General features: G+C 31.8%; 1 long non-coding RNA gene across 2 annotated transcripts; it reads left to right on the forward strand.

The window, feature by feature from the left end:
* LOC108663081 lies at nt 16,800–24,564 on the forward strand. Of its 2 annotated transcripts, XR_001929004.1 has the most exons (4): nt 16,800–16,827; nt 17,656–17,729; nt 22,748–23,264; nt 23,837–24,564. It is a non-coding gene; the product is annotated as an uncharacterized LOC108663081 (long non-coding RNA). The 2 variants fall into 2 exon arrangements; XR_001929003.1 differs by lacking the exon at nt 16,800–16,827 and having other exon boundaries at nt 17,377–17,729.

A 24,824-nucleotide genomic window follows, 5' to 3' on the forward strand; every position in this document is an offset into this window, starting at 1 on the left:
ATCTAAGGTAAGGATGGAAGATTTATGGGTTTCTAAGCATGGGTTTTAGCTAGAAAATTAGTTTAGCCAAAGTCAGGCAGTTTCAAAAGTACCTAGAATGATTATTAATAAATTCTTATTCTAAGAAATGATTGTGATGATTGTTGTATGATAAGAACACTTGAAAACTCCATGGATAATACCAAAAAGGAGTTGTGATTGGAACTAGGAATCGACTCTCCAATTAGGTGAGTGGATACACCACTTTCAAGTTATTCTAATATGTAAAGCTAGCCTGATTTCGATGAAAAGGATTCTTTATGTATGTTGAAATTATATCTCTAAATTGGTTATCAAAGGATTTGAGATTTTAGAATGAAAATGATTTTCTAAGAAAATAAATTGATAATTATTGTGATGTGATTTACTCAATGGTTTTAAAAATGTTTATAAATATACTATGTATGTAAATACTCTACTATGTATTAGTTTTCAACAAGGGGGGACAAGCACCTTGTGTTTGAAGACCACTCAATTACTTCAGTTTTCAGACTAGTGTGAGTACGAGATATTGTATGTTTAATTATAGATGTTATGATGTGCATGTTTGGTATGATGAATGCCATAAGATTATGTATATGATGTAAATTCTATATACTATATGAGATGATCAAGTATGCATGATGTATACTATAAGATTTTGTATATGATGTAGATTTCATATACCATACGAGGTGAGTAAGTGTGCATGATTAATGCCATGAGATTATGTATATGATGTAAATTCCACATACTACATGAGATGATTGAGCAAGCATGATAAATGCCATGAGATTATGTATATGATGAGAATTTCATATACCGTATGAGATGAGTAAGCATGTATGTGAAAGACATTCCACATACCACATACTATGAGCATGAGACTCAAAGTGTCACGACCCGGTACTCCCCTCGAGCCCATGACAATGGCCGCGGTGTCCTGATCGATATTCATTACTCTAAATGCCAACCCGGAACCTTGCAAGGCTTTAATATCAGTTTCATATTTCCCCTGTGAGCAACCATTGCCAAATATCATGTTCTAAAAGATTTTAAACTATTTTCAAATCAAAACAATAGAAAAATAATTTTTTTCTCACAGGGGCATTCTGATCATTTTTCCCTAAAATTTCGAAACTAGCTAAAAATGTAGTATGCGAGTATAAAACACATAATTCATAATCAAAAATAAGTTTAAATGTCTAAAACCTTCATTTAAAATGAAATTATGACTATTTGAATATAATAAAAATATTCAATAAAATATTCTATTTTCTTATAAAACAATATTTATAAAGTTACCGGTAAATAATTTTTGTAACATAAAAGCTAAATAAATTCATACATACTGTAATACAGATAACCAAAGCATAAGATTTAATTTACAATGACATGTGGGCCCACGAACGACTGAAAGTATCAAAAGCGGTAAACCTACAGTTTTTGAGGATGCAAGTCCAACTGTAGCCCTCAACGAAATGAGCTATTTGCCGACTATCTTAAGCCTAAAATGGGTGGAAAGGAGGGTGGTGAGATTATATAATCCCAGTGAGTAAACAAATATCATCTAAAATATCTAAAGCTGAGTAAATGAAGACAGATAAAATAGATTAGCATAAAAATGATTCATAACATATCGAACTCATTTTAATAAGATAAAATAGATTCATTTCACCCAAATAAACAACGAGGCTTATGATTTCCTGAAAAGTTTGGCTTGTGCCAAAATCATTCTCATACTCAGTTATCAGGGATACCTTGGCTTGGGGCTATCCCAACAGAGTTCGCCAAGGCTGTTAAAAAGTTATGTACGCATAAATTATTTTTTTGTTTTGAAAACATAGTCATTCCTTGATGTTGGTTGAGTTCACCTTCACGTGGTGGTTTTGCGTGAAGTGAACTCTAAAGTTGTACCTCAGGAGTTACCTTACACACCTCTCCGATTGAGGTAAGAATATAACTAGATTCCGTGCCCCTCAAAAAGGCTGGTCCATAGAACCCGTCCATTGCAGCAAGCTAAACCCACCATATAATAAAATTTGCGATAGCATGACATGGCAATTATTTTATTTTATAGCCTCTCAAGGCAAATCAACAGTTCATACATTTTCAGCACATTTACCAATTCAACCATTCATGCCAATATTGTCATAAGCCATTCAGTTCAAACCATGATTTATAACATATCAATTAGTCTCTAATTATTCCATTTTCAAAACCATCTTTCAATTTTAAGACAATTTTATAAAATCATTTCATTTAATCACATTTTGCTTATAAAACATAAAGATTTACCATTTAAACTCATTTTTCTATCAAATCACAAAAATGAATAAAAACTACTTTAGATAATTCAGACGATAATAAGGTTACTCATTATTTCGGGAATCGAATTTCGAGTACTCCAATTCTTGACCCTTGGGTACTATCTCTTGACTTTTGCCAGAAAGCTCACCACCTAAACATAATGCACAATAAGCCATTTACTACATTTGTGCTAAATTGTTATAAATCCAATTCAAGCTCTATACTAATGCATGAAATGGGATGTAAATTGTTAGGATTATCGTCTAAACACGGTGTTCTACACAAATTCAATTGTGTACCTAAATAAAATGGTATTGGCTTAATTCGATCTATCACCCGATTAATTGGCCAATACGTCCAATTCAACTCCAAATAATTCTATTTTTCTCCCAATACTCCAAATCATCAAACAAAAATTAAATAACTTGAAATATGGCAAAATCATCCTCACATTTTCTCTTAGAAAATTCGGCCATGGAGGGTTCACTAACAATATAATTTTTCAAGCTTGATTCTCACACCATAAATCACTAATTCTTAACCAAATCACTTGAAATAAAATCAAAATCATCATCAATATTCCACATGGAGAATTCAGCCAATGATGGGTTATGGAAGAACATGAATTTTTCTTGCTTGATTTTCATGCTACACATCACCAATCAACTAAAAACACTAAAATATCTTAAAATCTATCTAAATCATCATCAAATTCTCTCTCCTAGGGTTTGATTAGCACATTATCCTTCATGATATCTTGTGACTCAACCATGAAAAATGCAAAATAATGCATAGGAAAGATAGATCACAAGCTAGAGTTAAGAAATTTCACCTTTGATGGCTTGATTACTTGAAATCCATCAATTTTCTCTTGAATTTTCACTCTAGGGTTTTTGTTCTTCCTTTTCTTCCTTTGTTCTTGCTTTGGCCGACCATAAGAATGAGAAATGAGCTGATTTTGTGCTAATTTATAAGGAAAATAATAAAGAAATAAAAGCTTGACACTTGTCACCATTCCATTGGTCCATTTTTAAATTCTTAACTATTAAGCTTTCTTTCTCCACCACATAAAATCCTTAAATTATCCATAATAATAATGGGTGAAATTCATGTGTTGGACAAGTGTTGGGTGTGTAAAATTACAATTTTGCCCTTGGAGTGGCAAAATGACTATTTTGCCCTTATGCTCGAAAAAATGTCGAAATTAAAAATTTTCACTTCTCAAACTCAAATTATGCTCTAAATAGTCAATCTTGATAAAAAAAAAAAAACTTCTTCCAACATTCCAATTTTAACCTCAAGTGGTAAAATGACCATTTTGCCCCTAGGTCATGAAAATTCTAATTTGACTCCAAATCGATCCTCGAACTCTGAATTACTATTTTAAGTCATTCTGGGGTTTTAAAATTCTCAATTTCATCTTAAAATCTCTATTTAAACTAGTTCGAGGCTTAAATCAACTTAGTTGTACCATTTGGTACATTATCGTCCTTTAACGATTTTCAAGGTACCCAAGTAAGCAAACATGCATTCTTATGTAGGAATGGCATAATAAACATATTGTAGAGCTGGGCTTGACACAAAAAGTGCAATTAATACCACTCTCACGGCGTTTAAGTGATGACTTCACTCTTATGATGCATCATAAAATGCCCAAGGTGCAATGGCAATGTACGTTGCCAGCCCAAGGTTGATGGGGGTCAAACCATCACACTGTGTGAGTTTTAATGCTAATGAAGTGATTATGGTTGTTATGTTTATGGTATGTTGTATGTTGAGTTCATATGAGTAGTGTTTATGGTTTATACCTTATAATGGCATGAGAATGTGCTTAGTGAGAAGAATTGAGCCTTAAAGATAGTTCCCGAGATGTAAGAGGACTTAAAGAATGGCAAAAAATGTTGAAATTGTCCAAACACTTGGTCTCTATGTTCAAAGTATCGATGCATTTGGAGCATGTATCGATACATTCTAAACAGATTGCCATAAGAGACTTTTTGTGTGAAATGTATCGATACATTTTACCAATGTATCAATATGCTTGAAAGTATTGATAGATTCAATAATGTATCAATAGATATGATACAGAAAAGGATGTTTGAGTGAATTTGATGAGGATTTTAAAGGTAAAGGATTTCTAAAGGTTTATATAAGTTTGTTTTCAAACGAAAGGTATTTAAATGAGTTTAAATGACATGTATAATGAATTTTATAATTAGGAAGTTATGAACAGCATGAGTTCTAAATGCATGGTTATGAAATACTCTTATGCCTTGGCTTGTCCCTTTCCCGTCTCCACTCACAAAGTCTTTGTGACTCACACGTTATTTTTCCCCATTTATTTTGTTGTAGATCAATGATAGCGTCTGATAGCAGCCAATGTCATGAATACGAATGTTCGGTCTTCATTCCATAGTAGGTGTCTAGTAGCCACTTGATGCCTAAAAGGTCGGTCACGTTCTGCTGATGAGTTGGTCTTTACTTTATGTTTTGTTTACAAACTATGAATATGTTTATGTTGATATCGCCGATGTTTGGGCATCTTATATGCATAATGTTATGTATGAGATCATGATCATAGTTCAAGAGCTTATATAGACACCCGAGGGTGCTGCTGATGTTTAATGTTTATATTATTGTGCACTATAGCAGTGGCACTTGTTAATACACATATAGATGTATTAAGTTGATCTTACACAATTAAGTTGAGAAATTTCTTTATTGTGTAATAAGTTTTAAGAATGTATGTATTACAATTATATACATTAATGGATGTGATATGACGCTTCCGCATGTGATGATGAATGTTTGATGATGTTATGATAAGAGGCTTGCTTGGGCTTAATGGGTTATGCTCGTTTGGGTCCATGCGCAGGTCACAATTCTTCCAAGAAATGGGATGTGATAGATTTTTATAGATATATAGTGACCCAATTAAGTTCGGTATTTATCCAAGCATCTTGACGGAGACTTGTACATAGCTTTGGATTTTAAGTTAGTAAAACCACCCATGAATATAAATAAAAGAAACTGGTATCAGATGAAGTGTTACATGAATCTATAATCCTAGGTTTTAGTTTATTGCTTTTTCTCAAGTCAAATTTTAAATTCTATTAATTAATTTAGTATTTGCTTTAATTTAGTTTTAATTAATTTTCTAAAAACCTTAGTTACTTGAATAAGATTAGTTTGCCATAATTTTAGTACTTAGTAAAGATTTAGGAACAAATCTCTATGGGAAACGATATTCTTCTTTATCACTATATTACTAGTTTATGTGAGAAATCAACAACAACAAGTTTTTTGGGTCGTTGCCAAGGATTTGTTTTCCTATTTATTTTGCCAATATTAATATTCACAAATTAATCTTAATTCCAGTTTTTCTTTCTTTGTTTTTCGGGTACTTTTAGTTGAGATAATGAATTATTATAACTATCAATGGGCATTTGAACAGTTTATGCCTAGAAGGGTTGCTAGTGATTATGATTGGCTATCAGTGCTTTGACCACCAAAGTAGATGCTTTGTCTCAAAGAATTGACACTTGGGGTGTTAATGTTTTTCAAAGACCTTTTGTGACATGTGAGCTTTGTGGATATGGGCATTTAAGCGATTGTTGTCTAGCCTATTACCATTCAATGTAATTTGATGGAAGATTCAATAGGTAGCAAAATAATTCATAGTCCAACAGTTACAACTAAAGGTGGAATTGTAACACCCCCAATTCTTGGTGTAAATTAAGTTAATTAAGAATGATTTATGAGATATATTATGCCTTGGGAACTTTGATGATATGTTACATTTGCCAAGAGTATGAACGTGTGTATATTGACACTTAGGCAAATTTTATGGAATTATGTGACAAATCCTATGGTTTGAGGCCTTGATTTGAATTTGAGGACATATTCGAAGATATATGTTTTCGGGTTTGAGCTTATATGAATTGTTTGAAGTGTGATATCAATAGGAAATGATTTTAGGGTGTTAAGTTTGGAAGAGAGAAAATCTACCTACAGGGAAAAACATATCGATACATTCTTGGCAGAAAAAATAATAAAGGCCTCAAAGAGATTTTCTATCAATACATTCAAGAATGTATCGATAGATTTGGCCAAAGATGAACATGTATCGATACATTATCCAAATGATTCGATACATTTGAGGCAAAGAGCACCAAAGGGAAAATGTATTGATACATTCCCTTCATGTATGGATACATGTTAAGTAGTGAGCTATTTTGCTTGAAATTTATTGATGCATATGGTAATGTATCAATAGATTTAGTCAAAATAAGAGCAAATGTATCGATACCTCACTAAAGGAAAGCAAAAAAAAAAAAAACAAGCTTTCGAGCTGTTCACCCCATTTTAAACAAAACCCTAACTCTTCTTCTCTTTAACCTTCGAAAACCCTAAGCCCCAAATAGATTTTTCGAGTGATTTAAAGCTAATATGAACTTGGGAAAACGTTATTGAGGTAAGATTAAATGTTTTTATCGATTATTTTTTAATTTAATCGATTAGATTCTAAGAAAACTAATTTCTCCCGATTTGGTTGGAATTTGGAGCTAAGATTCATACAATCTAGCTTCTAAGGCATAAGTTTAGCTTATTAAAGAAGAATTTGAGCTTATATGTTGGATTGTTAAGGATTTGATTATTTTAGAAAGCTGGCATTTGTGGAAAGCCCAGATTGAATTAATAATTCGATGTTTTGATATGTTCTAAGGTGGAAACGAAGTAAATTGACTCTTTGGCGAGCTAGAGGATGATCGGAGACTAAAGTTGAGCTTGGCGGTGGAAGCACCTCCAATTTATCACTAATTTTAAATGCATGTGATGCATGACACCTGTTAAAGGTTCTGCCATGTTACTAGAATAGATTATATATGTGAATATGTACGTGTTTGTCTAGATGTAGTGCTTAGGCTATAGAGTAAAAATGTGGAATTGTGTGTGATTGTGCTCTTTAGTGTAAGCCACATAAGTTGCCTGTGTTGGATAAGCCTAGATTAGGACTCCTAGAGGCTATGATGAACCCTAGGAACAGATTACCCTAAGCGAATGATAACCTAACAGTATTTGACCAAATGATGCCTTGGAGATATAAAGGCACTTAGAATGAACGGATCATGTCTTCATGACATTGCCTGCTAGCAAGAGAGTACTATCACTAATCTGAAATAAAAATAAATAAGAAAAATAAAATGTGAGTCATAAAGACTTCGTGAGTGGATACGAGGAAGTGGACAAGCCAGGGGATAAGAGTATTTCATAAACATGCAATATTAAACATGTATGAGCCATAAATCTTTCCTCATTACTATAATAATCATGAAACATAGTAGATCATCATCATTCATGCAGTATCACAAGGAAAACACTTTGTATAAATCTTTGGAAACCATTTAACTTTGAAATTCTCATCAAATTTGCTCAAATGACCTTTTTTACAAAGAATCTATAGATACATTCTTCAATGTATCAATAGCTTTTAAAAATCTATCGATACTTTAATGAAATGTATCAATATATTTCACACAAAAAGCCCCCTAAAGCATTCTATTTAAAATATATCGATACATACTCCAAATGTATCGATACTTTGAACTCAGAACCTAGATTTTAAACAAAATTCTCCATTTATGCTAATTGTAAGTCCTTTTACCTCTTAAGACTAATAATGCTAATTACTGTCTAACCAAGCCAACATTCATGTCATAGTAGATTTGCATCATAATCAATACTCAATTAACATAACATACAAACATTTCTAACAACATTATGTTGTCGATTTTGCACACGCAAGTATACTTATCAAACAAGTAATATAGTGATGAAGTAAAGTATCGTTCCCATGGAGATTTGTTCCTAAATCTTTACTAAGTACGAAAATTTATGAAAAATTAATCTTATTTAAGTAACTAAAATTTTCAAAAAATTAATTAAAACAAAATTAAAACAAGCACTAAATTAAATAACATAAATTAATATTACTTGGAAAAGGTAATAGACTAAAACCTAGGATTATGGGTTCATTTAACACTTCACTTGATACAAGTTTCTCTTATTATTTACATTCATGGGTGGTTTTAGTAACCTAAAATCCAAAGCTATGTACAAGTCTCTGTCGAGATGCTTGCACAAATACCTAACTTAATGGGATCACTATATGTCTATCGTAATCAATTAAATAAGTTTCATTAAGCTAGTGTTTTAATTTGACTATGAATGGCAATTGGCCTATCTCTACCCGAATCACGAATCAGATCACCTAAATGACGTGAACATACATTATTCAAACCTTAGTCCAATCTAAAATCTCCCTATCAAGTCTCAATTAGATTCACAAATCAATTAATTGTTGGCCAAGTAATCAAAAACATTAAGAACAGATTTGAATAAGCAAAATTATACCCATTCATAGTAAATAAAAAAGAAACAAAAATTCAGATTATATGTTGAAATCCACAACAATCCTAGAAAGATAATTTAGCTCATAATAACTAATAAAAACAACATCCAAAGAAATTTAGCCATGAATCTAAGTCAAAGAAAAGAAAAGAAACACAAAAGTAGAGAAAGAAACTAATTATAGAAGCTTTGCAACCTCAATTCTCTCTCAAATTCTCTTGTTTTCTTGCTTAGTTCTTGGCTTCTTTTCTCCAGAGTAGTTGCTTGCTGCCTCCCCCTTAAAACCTCTAAAAAAGGTCCCTTAAATAGGCTCCAAGTAACCTAATTTTCAAAATCCTGTCAAATTTTAATTTTTGGAAAATCACCTAGTGCTATGGCCAGGATTTTTTGGTTCCATGGTGCTGAATTTTTGCTACAATAACATCGTAGCCATGATTTCTTGGCACCACAGTGCTTTAGCCTCAAAAAAATGTATGGTGCACCATTCTAGCTCAGTGCCGCTGCCATTGTTCTCCAGTGATGCTACATTCTATCAATTTCAAACATGATTTTCGTCTTGATCTGATTCAAAATAGGCAAATTAGTACACATAAAAGTTCTAGCCCATTTTCTTATATTTCCAATGGTTTAGAAATCAAGTCAATTGGACTTTTGGAATGAAAGATATCCTTGAAATACTGTGTCATGTTCAGTCCACGCATACTACTATAGTGCTCTGACTTAGACAAATGTTTTGACCATGATCTGATCAGAAGTGGGTGAAGTGGTAAACATAAACATTGTAGCCTTTCCTCTCAACATTATAGTGGTCCAAAAATCACCTCATTTGGTGTTTTGTATAGAGAGATATGGGAACAATACTGAAATATATACAAATGAAGCTATCACCATACTTGCACTGATTTTCATCAAATGAGCTTTTTTCATCAAATTTCATACAAAAGCAATAAGAGAAATCAACAATAACTACTCTTAAATTAATTTTTAAAAAATAACATAAAATTAAACTAAAATAATTTAAATTAACTACTCAACATGTAATCAAACTTAAACTAGAAAAACACCTAATATACTAAAATTTGAACCTTAAATCTCACAAATCTAGCTACTTAGGTCCCAAAAATGTGTCAAAATAACTCTATCAACCATAAATCGTTAATTCATACATTCTGATGGTTTGACCCCCATCAACCTTGGGCTGGTAATACACGAACCACATTACACCTTGGGCTGGCAATGCACAATCCCCATTGCACCTTGGGCATTTATAATGCATCATGAGAGTGGAGTCATCACTACACCCCGAAAGTAGAATTATACCTCACTCAAAATAAGTAGTCATACTCATATAGCTTGGTATGTGGAAAATACGTACATATTAGCATATAACATCAATCGTACATGCTTAATCGTCTCATATAATATATGGAATCTACATGATGCACACATTCTCATGGCATTCATCATGCATACTTAATCACCTCATATGGTATATGAAATTTGCATCATATACACAATCTTATGGCATTTATCATGCATACTTAATCATCTCATATGGTATACGGAATTTACATCATATACACAATCTTATGGCATTTATCATACCAAATATGCACATTATAGCATTTATAAATAAGCATACAATATCCCCGTATCCACACTAGTTCAAAGACCAAAGTAATCGAATAGACTTCAAACATAAGGTGCTTGTCCCCATTTCTTGAAAACTACTACATAGTAGAATATTTACATACATAGTAAATTTGTAAACATTTTGAAAACCATTGTGTCAATCATATCACAATCACTAATAATTTATTTTCTTAGAAAATCATTGTCATTCTTGAAACTCAAATCCTTTGATAAACCATTTAAGATATCATTTCAACATACATAAATAACTCACTGCTACTCAACCAAATAAATGCTTAGAAACCCATAATCCTTCATCTTTACCTTAGGTGAGCTACGATGCTAAGAAAAATCATAACATCTCATGCTTAAAGATTTGACAGAAGAATTTGGGAATAAAAATAATATTTTTAGTGATGGAAATTTCATAAATCAAGATTTTAAAGTTGAAATATGTCACCTTTGTTTGAAAAAATCAAAACTAAGCTTCCAATATTCCAAAATAATGATTTGGGATGAAAATGGATTTGAGAGAACTTAGAGCTACTAAAAAACTGATGAAGGGCAGCTTAGAATGAAAAACCCTCAAAGTAGGGGTCATATTTATACTATAGGATGTGAAAATACCCTTTTATCATTTTAATTTTTTCAAAAATCGACAAAATTTATCGATATGTTTAGCAATGCATCATTGTTTTTGGTTCTGAAAAAGTTGGATCAATATATTATGAATATGTATCAACACATGTTCAACAGAAACCCTTTCTAGGCTAAATGTATCGATATATCATGAATATATATTGATAAATTTGAGACAGAATACAGTTTATGAGACAAACTGCCTAGAAAAACTTACCCAACTTATTTACATTAAATACCATTTAAGTAAAGGTCTTCCTTTTTACTTATTTCCTTTTTCCTCACCATTTACTTAAGATATTTAATATAAATATGCAAACACCCCTCCATTTAGGTTCAATAAAAATATTAACAAAATCAAAGTCTAAAAGAATCAAAATATAAATTTTGGTTTCAAGAACAAAATCGAAAAAGTTTATCTAAAATTAAATTTGTGGCTCTCATTTACCATAGCAAATGTACTCCCAAAATTATGAAAAAATTATATTTGGTCATTTAAAAATAAAGAAAATCATTGTTTTCATTTTTTATTTCCAAAAGATTATTCTATAAAAGTCACATATTTTGATCCATTCCAAACTTAGAAAATTTTCTACTTCAAAATTGATAGACAACCAAAAGTGTTAATGAATTCTTTTGAAGGTTAAAACTAAGTTTGATATTCAAAATATATAATTTATATGCTCACGTATGGATTTCCTAACTTATCCTCTTACTCAAAGTGGGATTTCACAAATACGTATACTTACGTGATAAAATCAACAACAAATACTTCAGACTGAAATTATATATAATGAAACCTTAATCCTTCTTACCTCCATAGCCTCGTTGAAAAACAAAAACCTCCAAAATCCTAGCTTAAATTTTGATTAAATGAGTTGAAATTTACAAAACCCTTAAGTTAGGTTGAAACATTGTGATTAAGACCAAAAAATAATAAATCTTACCTTGGACTTGAGTTTGGAAGATTGAATGCTTGTCTGATGGGGTTTTGAAAGGTTAGAGGATGGTTTGGTGGTTTTTGGGATGAGTTAGAGGTTGAGAAAATGAAAAATGAAGGCTAGGGTCGACTACAGGTGTTATAGGGTCGATTGGGACTTCTCAAATCTCAAGATTTTCAAGTGATCTACCTTAGGATCAACTGGTGAAGTTATAAGGTTGATTGAGGTTTCTCAATTCTTCAAGATTTTCATGTTTTCTACCATAGGATCAACTTGTAACCATTAAGGGTCGATCTTCCAAGTTCAAACTTGCTAAAATACATTCTTTTGGCTTCCTTTTTCAACCATTCCTTCAACCATCATTCATCCATAATATAATCATCAGCAACATATAATTCATCAAAATTCAAGTTTTCACCAAATTACTATAATATGCAAAATTTGGGGTTTCACACCTTAGCATTTTCTAAAATATTTAGATGCTTTAACATCTTTTGAAATATTTAGATGCCTTAGCATCTTTTGAAATACTTAGATGCTTAGCATCTTTTAAAATACTAAATGCCTTAGCATCTTTTAAAATACTAGATGCCTTAGCATCTTCAAAAATATTTAGATGCCTTAACATTTTTGGATTTGGTAGGTGTTGTAGCGCCTTTTAAGATTTGGACCATGGATCCTAGCACAAACAAACACGTGCCCTATTACTAATGGATAATTGGATTGATGCATGATCATATGTGAATTATTTTTATTCATATATTATTCTTATTTTGCAATGCACCCCTTCTTACATTTAAGCTATTTGGTCTTAATGTATGTTGGAATGTTTGATTAAGAAATTGATTTGATTGGAATTTTTGGTGAGAATATGTCATCAAATGTGGAAATATTGATGATTGGAACCTTAAAAATGTTTGATTTGAAAGGGAAATTAATTGCAAGGAAATAGAGGTGAAATTGGAAGATTTTAAACTCGAATTCTCAATTCTGGAAAAGTTAGGATCGACCCCCAAGTATCATAGGCCCCGAGCCAACAAAACATTCAAGAAGTGTTCTATTTGTTAAAGCATCGACCCCATTTCAAGGAGAGGTCGATCCTAGTAGAATAGTACACTTGGATAGTGGAAATACATTGCATCCTTAGACTAAGATTCTTGGGTACTTTGGGCATGATTTATGGCATTTAAAAATGATTTTAAATTCTCTTTTTTAAATGCATTTGACCAAATCTTGGATACGAATTGGAAAGTGGCATGCTTTGTATAAAAATATTTTTTAAACACTCATCCATTTTGCTTGTTCCCCCTCCCATATTTGCTCATTTGGATTTTATATCTCACCCAACAAAATATATATTTTAGTTGTCAAATCCATATATCTTTGGTTGGCTTAATAAGTGAGTCTTCTCTTGGCTAGCATTTGGTAGGTGAACATCAAGGCATCCCTTAGAGGTTACACATCTTTGGTCAAGTCACTCTGCTGAGTCTGAGTTCAAGTCATATTTTTTTTCTTTAGTTAGAACTTTGATAAATGTTTATACTTGGCCATTGGTTGGGAAACTATATGTTAGTATATGAATTTGCAAATTTCTTTTGTTTTGGATGGTTTTACACATAAATATGTGTTTTGTAAAAATGTTCTAGACTTACAAAGGACACATACATATACTCTGAGCACAATTGTACAAACATGCATATTTAAATGAGATAAAGTTTTCTCTCAAATGTTATATTTGGATATTTATATGATTTGGTATTAGAGGCTTGCTTGGGTCAAGTAGGCTTGCTTGGGTCAAGTAGGCTTGCTTGGGTCAAGTAGGCTTGCTTGCTAAGCTTTTTTGTCAATCATAGTCAAGACGAGTTGTGACAAATTTGCTTTTGGGTAAAATCTATTGATACATTTGAATCATGTATCGATAGATTTGCTCTAGTATGAAAAAACTAAGCTGAAAAACTTGTCCAATTAGACTCCTTTTTACGTCCACCTATGCACATCATCATAAAACATCAAAACATGAATTTTTGAAATGTTAAAAACTTAGTTGATGTTTCAATAGATGAAATCTATATGTTTACCTAAGGATTTCTCAATTATTCTCCTACTCGACTTGGGGGTTTCGCAAAACCTAAAAATATACACCCTAACTCAAGCCCATTTTCTTATTTCTCATTTTTTTTAACCTTTTTCAGCCTTCAACAACCTCAAAACCCACTCTTAACCCTCATAAACCCCATCTGACAAGGATCCAACCTCCTAAACTTGAATCTAAGGTAAGATTTTGTCAAGCCCGGCTCTACAATATGTTTATTATGTCATTCTTATATAAGAATGCATGTTTGCTTACTTGGGTACCTCGAAAATCGTTAAAGGACGGTATTGTACCAAATGGTACAATTAAGTTGAATTAAGCCTCGAACTAGTCCAAATAGAGATTTTAAAATGAAATTGAGAATTTTAAAACCCTAGAATGACTTAAAATAGTGATTTGAAGTTCGAGAACCGATTTGGAGTCAAATTGGAATTTTCATGACCTAGGGGTAAAATGGTCATTTTGCTACCTAAGGTTAAGATGTGAGTGTTGGATGAAATTTTTGACTAAGATTGATCATTTGGAATATAATTTGAGTTTGAGAAGTGAAAAATTTTAATTTAGACATTTTTCCGAGCATAAGGGCAAAATAGTCATTTTGCCACCCTAAGGGCAAAATTGTAATTTTACACCACCCAACACTTGTCCAGCACATGAATTTTACCCAATATTATCGTGGATAATTGAGGAAATTTAAGTGGTGGAGAGAGATTGCTTAATGGGTAAGTATGACACATGGACCAATGGAATGGTGACATGTGTTAAATTTTCATCCATTTATTATTTGGCTTTAAAAATCAGCCCATAACCCTCCCAACTCATTTCTCTTGGCCGGCCAAAGGAAGAAAAGGGAAGAAAAGAAGAAGAACAAAAACCTAGCTAAGAAATTCAAGAGAAATTCACAAAATTTCAAAGAATCAAGTGACAAAAGGTAAGATTTTTCAATTCTAACTTGTGATTTATCTTTTCTATGCATTCTTTTGCATTTTTCATGGTTGAATCACAAGATATCATGAAGGATTCATGGCTGACCGAATTTAGAGAGAAAAAATTTGATGATTTATTTGGTTAGATTTTGAGATATTTTAGTGTTTATAGTTGATTTATCATGTTTGGAAGGAAAACAAGTAAGAAAAATCACATATTCTTCATGGATTCTTCATTGGCCGAATTTTATAAAGACAATATTGAAGATGAATCTTGTGATGTCTTATGTTATTTAGTTAGAATTTAATGAATTGTGGTGGTTGAAACCGAAAATGGTAATGTTTAGCATGAAAAACCGTATACCCCTCAAGAACCTCCATTGGTCGAATCTTTCCTATGGTGTGTTGATGGTGGACTTGATTTTATTTCAAGTGAATTGGTTACGAAATGATGAATTATGGTGAGAAAATGAAGTAGGAAAAATCATAGTGTTGATGCACTCACCATAGCCGAAATTCTCAAGAAGAAATGTGAGGATGGTTTGCTAAATTTTATGTCATTTGACTTTTGTTTCGTGATTTGAAGTATTGGGAGAAAAATGAAATTATTTGGAGTTGAATTGGACGTATTGGCCAATTAATTGAGTGATAGATTAAATAAGGCCAATACCATTTTATTTAGGTACATAATTGAATTTGTGTAAAACACCATGTTTAGACGATAATCTGAACAATTTACATCCCATTTCATGCATTAGTATAGAGCCTGAATTGGTTTTTTAACAATTTAGCACAAATGTAGTAAATGGCTTATTGTGCATTATGTCTAGGTGGTGAGCATTCTGGCAAAAATAAAGAGATAATACCCGAGGATCAAGAATCGGAGTACTCAAAATTCGATTTCCATTACAATGAGTAACCTTATCATCATCTTGATTATCTGAAGTGAATTTTAATTCGTTTTTGTGATTTTATGGAAAATGAGTTTAAATGGTAAATCTTTATGTTTTAAAAGCAAAATGTGAATAAATGAAATGATTTTATAAAATTGTCTTGAAATTGAATGATGGTTTTGGAAAATGGAGTAATTGGAGACTAATTGAGGTATTATAAATCATGGTTTGAATTGAATGGCTTATGATAATATTGGCATGAATGGTTGAATTGATAAATGTATGAAAAATGTATGAACTGTTGATTTGCCTTAAGAGGCTGTAAAATAAAATAATTGCCATATCATACTGTTGAATTTTATTGAATTGGTGGGTTATAAATTGGTCAAAGCAGTGGACTGGTTTCGTGGACCAGCCTAATAGAGGGGCACGGTAACCCTGTTATATTCTTACCTCAGTATGAGAAGCGCGGATGGATAACTCTTGAGGTTAACATTTTAGAGTTCACTTCAAGCCAAACCACCACGTGAGGGTGAACTCAGCCAACGCCAAGGAACGGCTATGTTTTCAAAATAAAAACATGATTTATGCGTACATGACTTTTTAACAACCTTGGCGAACTCGGTTGAGATAGCCCTTGGCCTAGGTATCCCTGATAACTGAGTATAATAATAATTTTGGTACGAGCCAAACTTTTCAGAAAATCATAAGCCTCGTTGTTTATTTGGGTGAAATGAATCTATTTTATCTTATTAAAATGAGTTCGAAATGCTATGAATCATTTTTATGCTAATCCATTTTATTTGTCTCCATTTACTCAGCTTTAGATATTTTAGATGATATTTGTTTACTCACTGAGATTATATAATCTCACCACCATCCTTTCCACCCATTTCAGGCTCAAGATAGTTGGTAGATAGCTCACTTTATTGAGGGCTACAGTTGGACTTGCATCCTCAAAAACTGTAGGTTTACCACTTTTGATACTTTTGGTCATTCGTTGGCTTACGTGTCACTGTAAATTAAATTTTATACTTTGGTTATCTGTATTACAGTATGTATGAATTTATTTAACTTTTACACTAGAAAAATTATTTACCGGTAACTCTATAAATATTGTTTTATAAGAAAATAGAATATTTTATTGAATATTTTTATTATATTCAAATAGTCATAATTTCATTTTAACTAAAGGTTTTAGACGTTTAAACTTATTTTTGATTATGAATTATGCGTTTTATACTCGCATACTACATTTTTAGCTGGTTTCAAAATTTTTAGAAAAAAATGACCAAAATGCCCCTGTGAGACAAAAATCATTTTTTTATTGATTTAAGTTGAAAATAACTTAAAATCTTTTAGAACATGATATTTGGCAATGATTACTAACAGGGGAAATGAGAAACTGATATTAAAGCCTTGCAAGGTTCCGATTAACATTCCGAATAATGAGTGTCGATCGGGACATCGCGACGGTTGTCACGGGCTAGAGGGGAGTACGAGGTCATGACAGATTTAGCATTTTTGAGTTTGAATCTCATATTATTAACTTAACTCTTCATTTCCATAAATTTTAACAAATTAATCCTTCATTATGTTAAGGATTTTTGAGTTTTTGCTCTTCCAAAAAGGTTGTGGGGGTAAGGATATTCAAGGTTGATTGATATATGGCATTGGTTTAATGTTTAGAAACTTATTTGAATTTAAATGAAGAATATTTGGTAACTCGACTAGTTTAAAAAATGGGTTTGCCAGAATAATTAGGAAACTTATGTTAGAAATTATTGTGATAGGAGTTGTTGAGCCCGAGTACCGTAGAACGAACAAGATCTGACGAAACAAGGCTTAGAAGCACACTTTTATCAAGGTGAGTGGATACATCGCTTTCAAAAGTATTTTTGTATGTAAAGCCAAAAGCATGATTTGATGAGTTACTTGATTGGCATGATATCTATTACTAGTTTTAAAGGTGGAAATATGTTTGTGATTGAAACCATGCTTTAAAAATTATATATATATATATATATATATATATATATATATATATATAGTGTGTGTGTGTGTGTGTGTGTGTGTGTGTGTGTNTAATATATATATATATATATATATATATATATATATATATATATGTGTGTGTGTGTGTGTGTGTGTGTGTGTGTGTGTGTGTGTAATAGTTTTCAACAATGGGAGACAAGTCCTTCCAATTGTTTTGAACGAAACCATCTCTTCGATGAAAAAAGCATAAATTGTATGGAAAATGCTAGGTTGCTATGTATGTGATGTTATTTCCACATACTAAATGAGATACGGATAAGCATATGATGTATGCTATGTTGCTATATATGTGATGTTGTTTCCACACAATATATGAGATAAGAATGAGCACATGATGTGTGCTATGTGTGAAATGTATGTGATGATGCATCCACATGCTATATGACATAAGTATAAGTACATGTTTAAGATGCCATACACATGACAAATGTTGAAAGACAATGATGAATTACATGATGAGTACGATTGATAGACTGATCTAAGATGAAAGGTTACCTAAGTTAATGGGGGCTATACCATTACCATATATTTATGAGAACAGGAGTGAGGCAGTGATTCCATTCCCACATGTGCAACGTATGCTTAGGATAATAGAAACTACACCATTATCAGTCTTATGGATAATGGGGGACATACCATTACCAATATATGTCCAACAAGATATGGACATTTTCATAATCATTAGCTAGAGTTTAGCTCGTTTGTTGACTTGACCAATGTGTAAAATGCTTATCTATTCTAATGTGTGTTATGCTAGAAATACTTAGAATGAGGTTTCTGAGTAAATAATGAATGGAAGTTAAGACATAAGATTGATCTTAAGTAGAGATAGTCAAATAAAATAGATAAAAGTCAAAATAGTAATTTATATGGTTGAGGTATCAAGCCATAGAAGAATGTCTCGATACCAATCAAACGAAATGATGGATGGGTAAGGTAGTCCTTTTGATATGTTCAAAATGGATTTACATGCAATATTTATTCCAAAGATATAAATGACTTCAAAAGGTTTTGAAAGACATTTAAAGGTTTAATGTAAATTTATTTTCAATATCTTAATGATTAAATATTTTATTTAAAAGGTTTCACTATGAGTTCAAATGTTTGAATTATATTTATTTGTAAAGTTGACAAATGTGGATTTGAAAGCTCATACATGCATAGTTATTTGAAAGTTATATCAGTGCAAAGCTATAACCCTTGACTTGTCCCCTTCTTGCATCCACACAAGGAATCTTTGTGACTCACACATTAGTTTCTCATATTTTTGTTGCAAAAAAGTGATAGTGTCACATCCCATTTTTGGGAAAGATTGTGACCGGCGTATGAACCTAAACGAGCGTAACCCGTTAGGCCCAAGCAAGCCTCCTATCATAACATTATCAAAAATTCATCATCTCATGCGAAAGCATCATATCACATCCATTAACATACATAATCGTAATACATACATTCTTAAAACTTAGTACACAATAAAGGAAATTCTCAACTTAATTGTGTAAGCTCAACTGAATACACCTATATGTGCATTAACAAGTGCCACTATTATAGTGCATAATAATATAAACATTAAACATCATCAACACCGTCAGGTGTCCATATAGGCTCTCGAGCCATCATCATGATCTCATACATAATATTATTTACATAAAGTGCCCAAACATTGGCGATATCAACAGAAACATGTTCATAGTCTGTAAACATAACATAAAGTAAAGATCGACTCATTAACGAAACGTGACCGACCCTCTAGACATCGAGTGGCTGCTAGACACTTACCAAGGAATGAAGACTGGATACTGGTATCCATGATACTAGCTGCTATCAGATGCTATCATTGACCTGCAACAAAATAAATGAAAAAAATAACGTGTGAGTCACAAAGACTCTGTGAGTGGATACAAGAAGGGGACAAGCTAGAGGATAAGAGTATTTCGTAATCATGCATTTATAACTCATGCCATTCCTAACTTCCAAATCAAAAAATTCATTATACATGTCATTTAAACTCATTTAAATACCTTTTGTTTGCAAACAAACTTATATAAACCTATAAAAATCCTTTACCTTTAACATCCTCATCAGATTCACTCAAACATTCTTTTCTATACCATATCTATCGATACATTATTGAATGTATCGATACTTTCAAGCATCTATCGATACATTGGTAAAATGTATTGATACATTTCACACAGAAAGCCTCTTATGGAAATCTATTTAGAATGTATTGATTCATGCTCCATATGTATCGATACCTTGAACACAGAGACCAAGTTTCTAAACAATCTCAACATTTTTGCTATTCCTTAAGTCCTTTTACATCTAGGGAACCATTTTTAGGGCTCAATTCTTCTTACTATGCACATTCTCATGCCATCATAAGGTATAAACCATAAACATTACTCAATGAACTCAACATACAACATACCATAAACATAACAACCATAATCATTTCATTAACATTAAAACTCATAAATTATGATGGTTTGACTCCCATCAACCTTGGGCTGGCAATGTACATCCCCATTGTACCTTTGGCTAACAACGTATATCTCCATTTCCTTTGGGCACTTTATGATGCATTATAAGAGTGAAGTTGTCACTTGCACCCCGTGAAAGTGGTATCAATCACACTCTTTGAGTTCTCATACTCATAGCATGTGGTATGTAGATTGTCCTTCACATACATGCTTACTCATCTCATAAGGTATAGGGAATTTACATTATATACATAATCTCATGGGATTTATGCTTGCTCAATCATCTCATGTAGTATACGAAATATACATCATATATATGTTCTCATAGCATTAATCATGCATACGTTATCATCTCATGTAGTATATGGAATATACATCATCTACATATTCTCATTGCATTAATCATGCATACTTAATCGCCTCATATAGTATGTGAAATTTACATCATATACACCATCCTATAGTATACATCATGCATACTTGATCATCTCATATAGTATATGGAATTTACGTCATATATATAATTTTATGGCATTCATCATACCAAACATACACATCATAGCATCTATAATTAAGCATATAATAATTCGTACCCACACTAGTTTGAAGACCAGAGTAATCAAGTGGACTTCAAACATAAGGTGCTTGTCCCCCTTTGTTGAAAACTAATACATAGTAGAGTATTTACATAGATAGTAGATTCGTAAACATTTTAAAAACCATTGAGTAAATCACATCACAATCATTATCAATTTATATTCTTAGAAAATCATTTTCATTCTAAAATCTCAAATCTTTTGATAACCAATTTAGAGATATAGTTTCAACATACATAAACAATCCTTTTCATCGAAATCATGCTAGCTTTACATATCAAAATAATTTGAAAATAGTGTATCCACTCACCTAATTGGAAAGTCGATTCCTAACTCCAATCACAACTCCTTTTTGGCATTATCCGTGGAGTTTTCTAGTATTCCTATCATACAACAATCATCATAATCATTTCGTAGAGTAAGAATTTCATAATCATCATTCTAGGTACTTTTGAAAATACTTGACTTTGGCTAAACTAATTTTCTAGCTAAAACCCATTCTTAGAAACCCATAAATCTTCCATCCTTACCTTAAATGAGCTTAGATGCTTAAGTAAATCATAAAACTTTTAAACGTAAATCACCAGTAGAAAGTTTGTGCAATAACACAACTATTTAAGTTATGAAAATCCGAAGCCAAAGATTTAAAAGCTAAAAATGTCATCTTTTTCCATAAAAACCCAAATTTAGAATCTTAAAAATAGAATTTTGGGTTAAAAATATATTGAAAGAGCTTAAGAATAGATGTTTTACCTTGCAAATGCGGCTAAGGGTTGCCATCCCTTGAAAAAGTGATATATTTATAAGCTAAGGTGTGAAAATACGTTTTTACCCCTTTTATTTTTCTAAAATCAACGAAATGTATCGATACATTGGCCCATATATCAATACATTTGGTTATGAGGAAAATGTATCGATACATTATGAACATATATCGATACATATTCATCAGAAACCCTTTTTGGGCTAAATGTATCGATACATTTGAGACAGAATGCAATTTTTTGAGACAGATTGCCTATAAAACCTGCCAAGCTTATTTACATTAAATACCACTTAAGTAAATGTCCTCTTTGCTTTTTACTTTCCATTTCCTTAAGATATTTAATGTAAATAAGTAAACAACCCCCTTTTGGATTCAATAAAAATATCAAAAAAATCAAAATCCAAAAGAATAAAAATCTAAATTTTGCTTTTGAGAACAAAATGGAAAAAGTTTGATTGAAATTAAATTTACGGTTCCCATTTAACCTAGCAAACATGCTCTAAAAATTAAGAAAAATTCATTTTTGATCATCTAAAAACCAAAGGAATCATTACTGTCATTTTTTATTTCCAAACGATTATTATATAAAAATCACATATTTTGACCCCTTCCAGACTTAGAAAATTTTTTGCTTCAAAAGTGACTAGCAACAAAAAGTGTCAATAATTCTTTCAAAGGTTCGATCTAAGTTTGATGTTCAAAACATGCAATCTATATGCTCACCTAAGGATCTCCTAACTTATAATCTTACTCAAGGTGAGATTTCACAAATAGTGATAACTCTATGTTATAAAGTTATTTGTAACATTTTGAGTACTAAATTAGCTAAGTTCTTGAGATTTAGTTTAGAAATTAGGTATTCATATTTATTTATCTTAGTTTAGTAAATCTTGTTGGCTTGATTTTATTTAAGTTGTTTTATTTTATTTTGATGATAATTTGCTTTTAGTTTAGTCATTATTGAGTTAGTTTGTTGCTTTTGTAGGTGTGAAAATGAAAAGGGCTTAAATTGTTAAAGAAGAGTGCATAAAAGGCTTATGTTTCTCCTACATATGTTTTAATATTTTGAGTATTACTCTCATTTTAGAAGTTCAATTAACATGATTACTGAGCCATTGGAACGCTAAGAGACAAGGCTATAATTTTCATGCTTACTACTTTACCCAGTTCAACGTAAATAAAGGCAAAAATAGAGTCACAATTTGAAGTAGTGAGAAAAGAAGACAAGACAGAACCTTGGGCACTTTGGCACCATGAAGATAAGGAGTGCACGAACACTAAATAGAAAGCTCAGCACTGGGGAGTGGCGTCTACACGATATCTCAGATAGAGATATATATGGACTTTTATTTTGAGTAGGTTTTAGGGCCTATTTAAGACCTCTTCAGATCACTTAAAGGCAACAATTAAGATAGGTTTTCTCTTAAGAAAAAAAGCCATCAAGCAAGCAAGAAAGTGAGGAAAAACTCTTGAAGATTGAAGATCAAAGACTCGACAAAAATGTTAGTTTTCATTCTTTTTTAGTTCTTTTATACTTTCCTTGTTTTGTGTTGAAGGTTAAAATTTTTTGGATGATGTTTTTAGTAGTTATGAGGAATTAAATTTCTTATCTAGAATTGCAATTGAACCCAACATGTCATTTAAATTTTTAATACTCTTTTTTACTTATGATTGGTAGTGTTTAAGTTGTTTATTTCAATCTTGTGCTTAATGCATCTGATTGCCAAATCACCAATTAGATAGATAGGGTAACCTCAATAGAATTGGAAGAGAGAGTTTAGTGTAAGCTTTGGATGAAATAACATATGTTCAATATCAATTTCATGAGATGATTGATTTGATTTGCATGTTGATAACTCTATTCTATAGAGTTATTTTTAACACATTTTGGGGACTGTAGTAGGTAGACCTTTGAGTTTTAGGTTCAAATTTTAGTATTTTAGGTGTTTTTTTAATTTAAGTTAGATTACACGTTGATTAGTTAAATTAAGTTATTGTAGTTTAATTTGAATTTATTTTATTTTAATTTACTTTAAGAAAAGTTGATGTCAATTTCTTTTATGGTTTTGTGCAGGATATGTGATGGGCAAGGTGAAATTGAGTTATGATAGCATAAGTATGATGATAGTGCCACTCGCACATGCTGCAGAAATTTAAAGACAACTTGAGCTGCAAAAGTCCAATTGATGTGATTTTTTATTCATTGGAAAGCTAAGAGAATAGAATACAACTTTTGTATTTACCACTTCACCTAGTTCAAAACAAATTAAAGTGAAAATCACATCCGATGATGATACATAAGTGCAGACTGCAAACAAGGCAGCATGGTGATTAACGCTGCGGCGCTGAGACACTCAAGGCTATGGTGCTGATGGGACCACCATCACAATGCTAGAGAATCAGGGTTGTGGTGTTGAGCATGATGAGTGCATCGTACTAGAGGCCAAGAGCATGGTGCCACGGCGCCATAAAAAGAGCATCGCGACGTTATCAAAACTTGTCACGGAGCCGTGGCACCACCTCAGTTTCCAAAATTAAAATTTTGATAGAAAATTGGAAAGTATGGCATCTTGCACATATTCATGAGTCTTTTTAAGAGCATTCAGAAAGAGGAGACAGTAGTAGCTTTTTTGGGAAATTGGAGCTACGAATCAATCAAGAATTCAAGAGCAATTGAGAGAGATTAACAATCAACCAAGCTTTGACATTAGTTTATTTCTCTCTTTTTGTGTTTTGAATTCGTGACTATAGTTCCTTGGATAATGTTTTATTTATATATTATGAACTAATTTGCTTATTTAAGATTATGGTGGATTTCAACATGTAGTTTGAATACTTTTTTTATTGTTATTTATCACGAATGGGTATCATTTTACTTATTCAAATCTGTTCTTCATGTCTTTAATTGCCTGATCAACAATTAATTGATTTGTGAATCTAATTGAGACTTGACAAAGAGATTTTAGATTAAACTAAGGTTTGAATAGTGTATATTTACATCACTTAGGTAATCTGATTAGCAATAAGGATAGACACACGCCAATTGCCATACATAGCGAAAT

The sequence above is a fragment of the Theobroma cacao genome, chromosome 8 (assembly GCF_000208745.1).
Source record: "Theobroma cacao cultivar B97-61/B2 chromosome 8, Criollo_cocoa_genome_V2, whole genome shotgun sequence".
Classification (NCBI taxonomy): domain Eukaryota; kingdom Viridiplantae; phylum Streptophyta; class Magnoliopsida; order Malvales; family Malvaceae; genus Theobroma; species Theobroma cacao.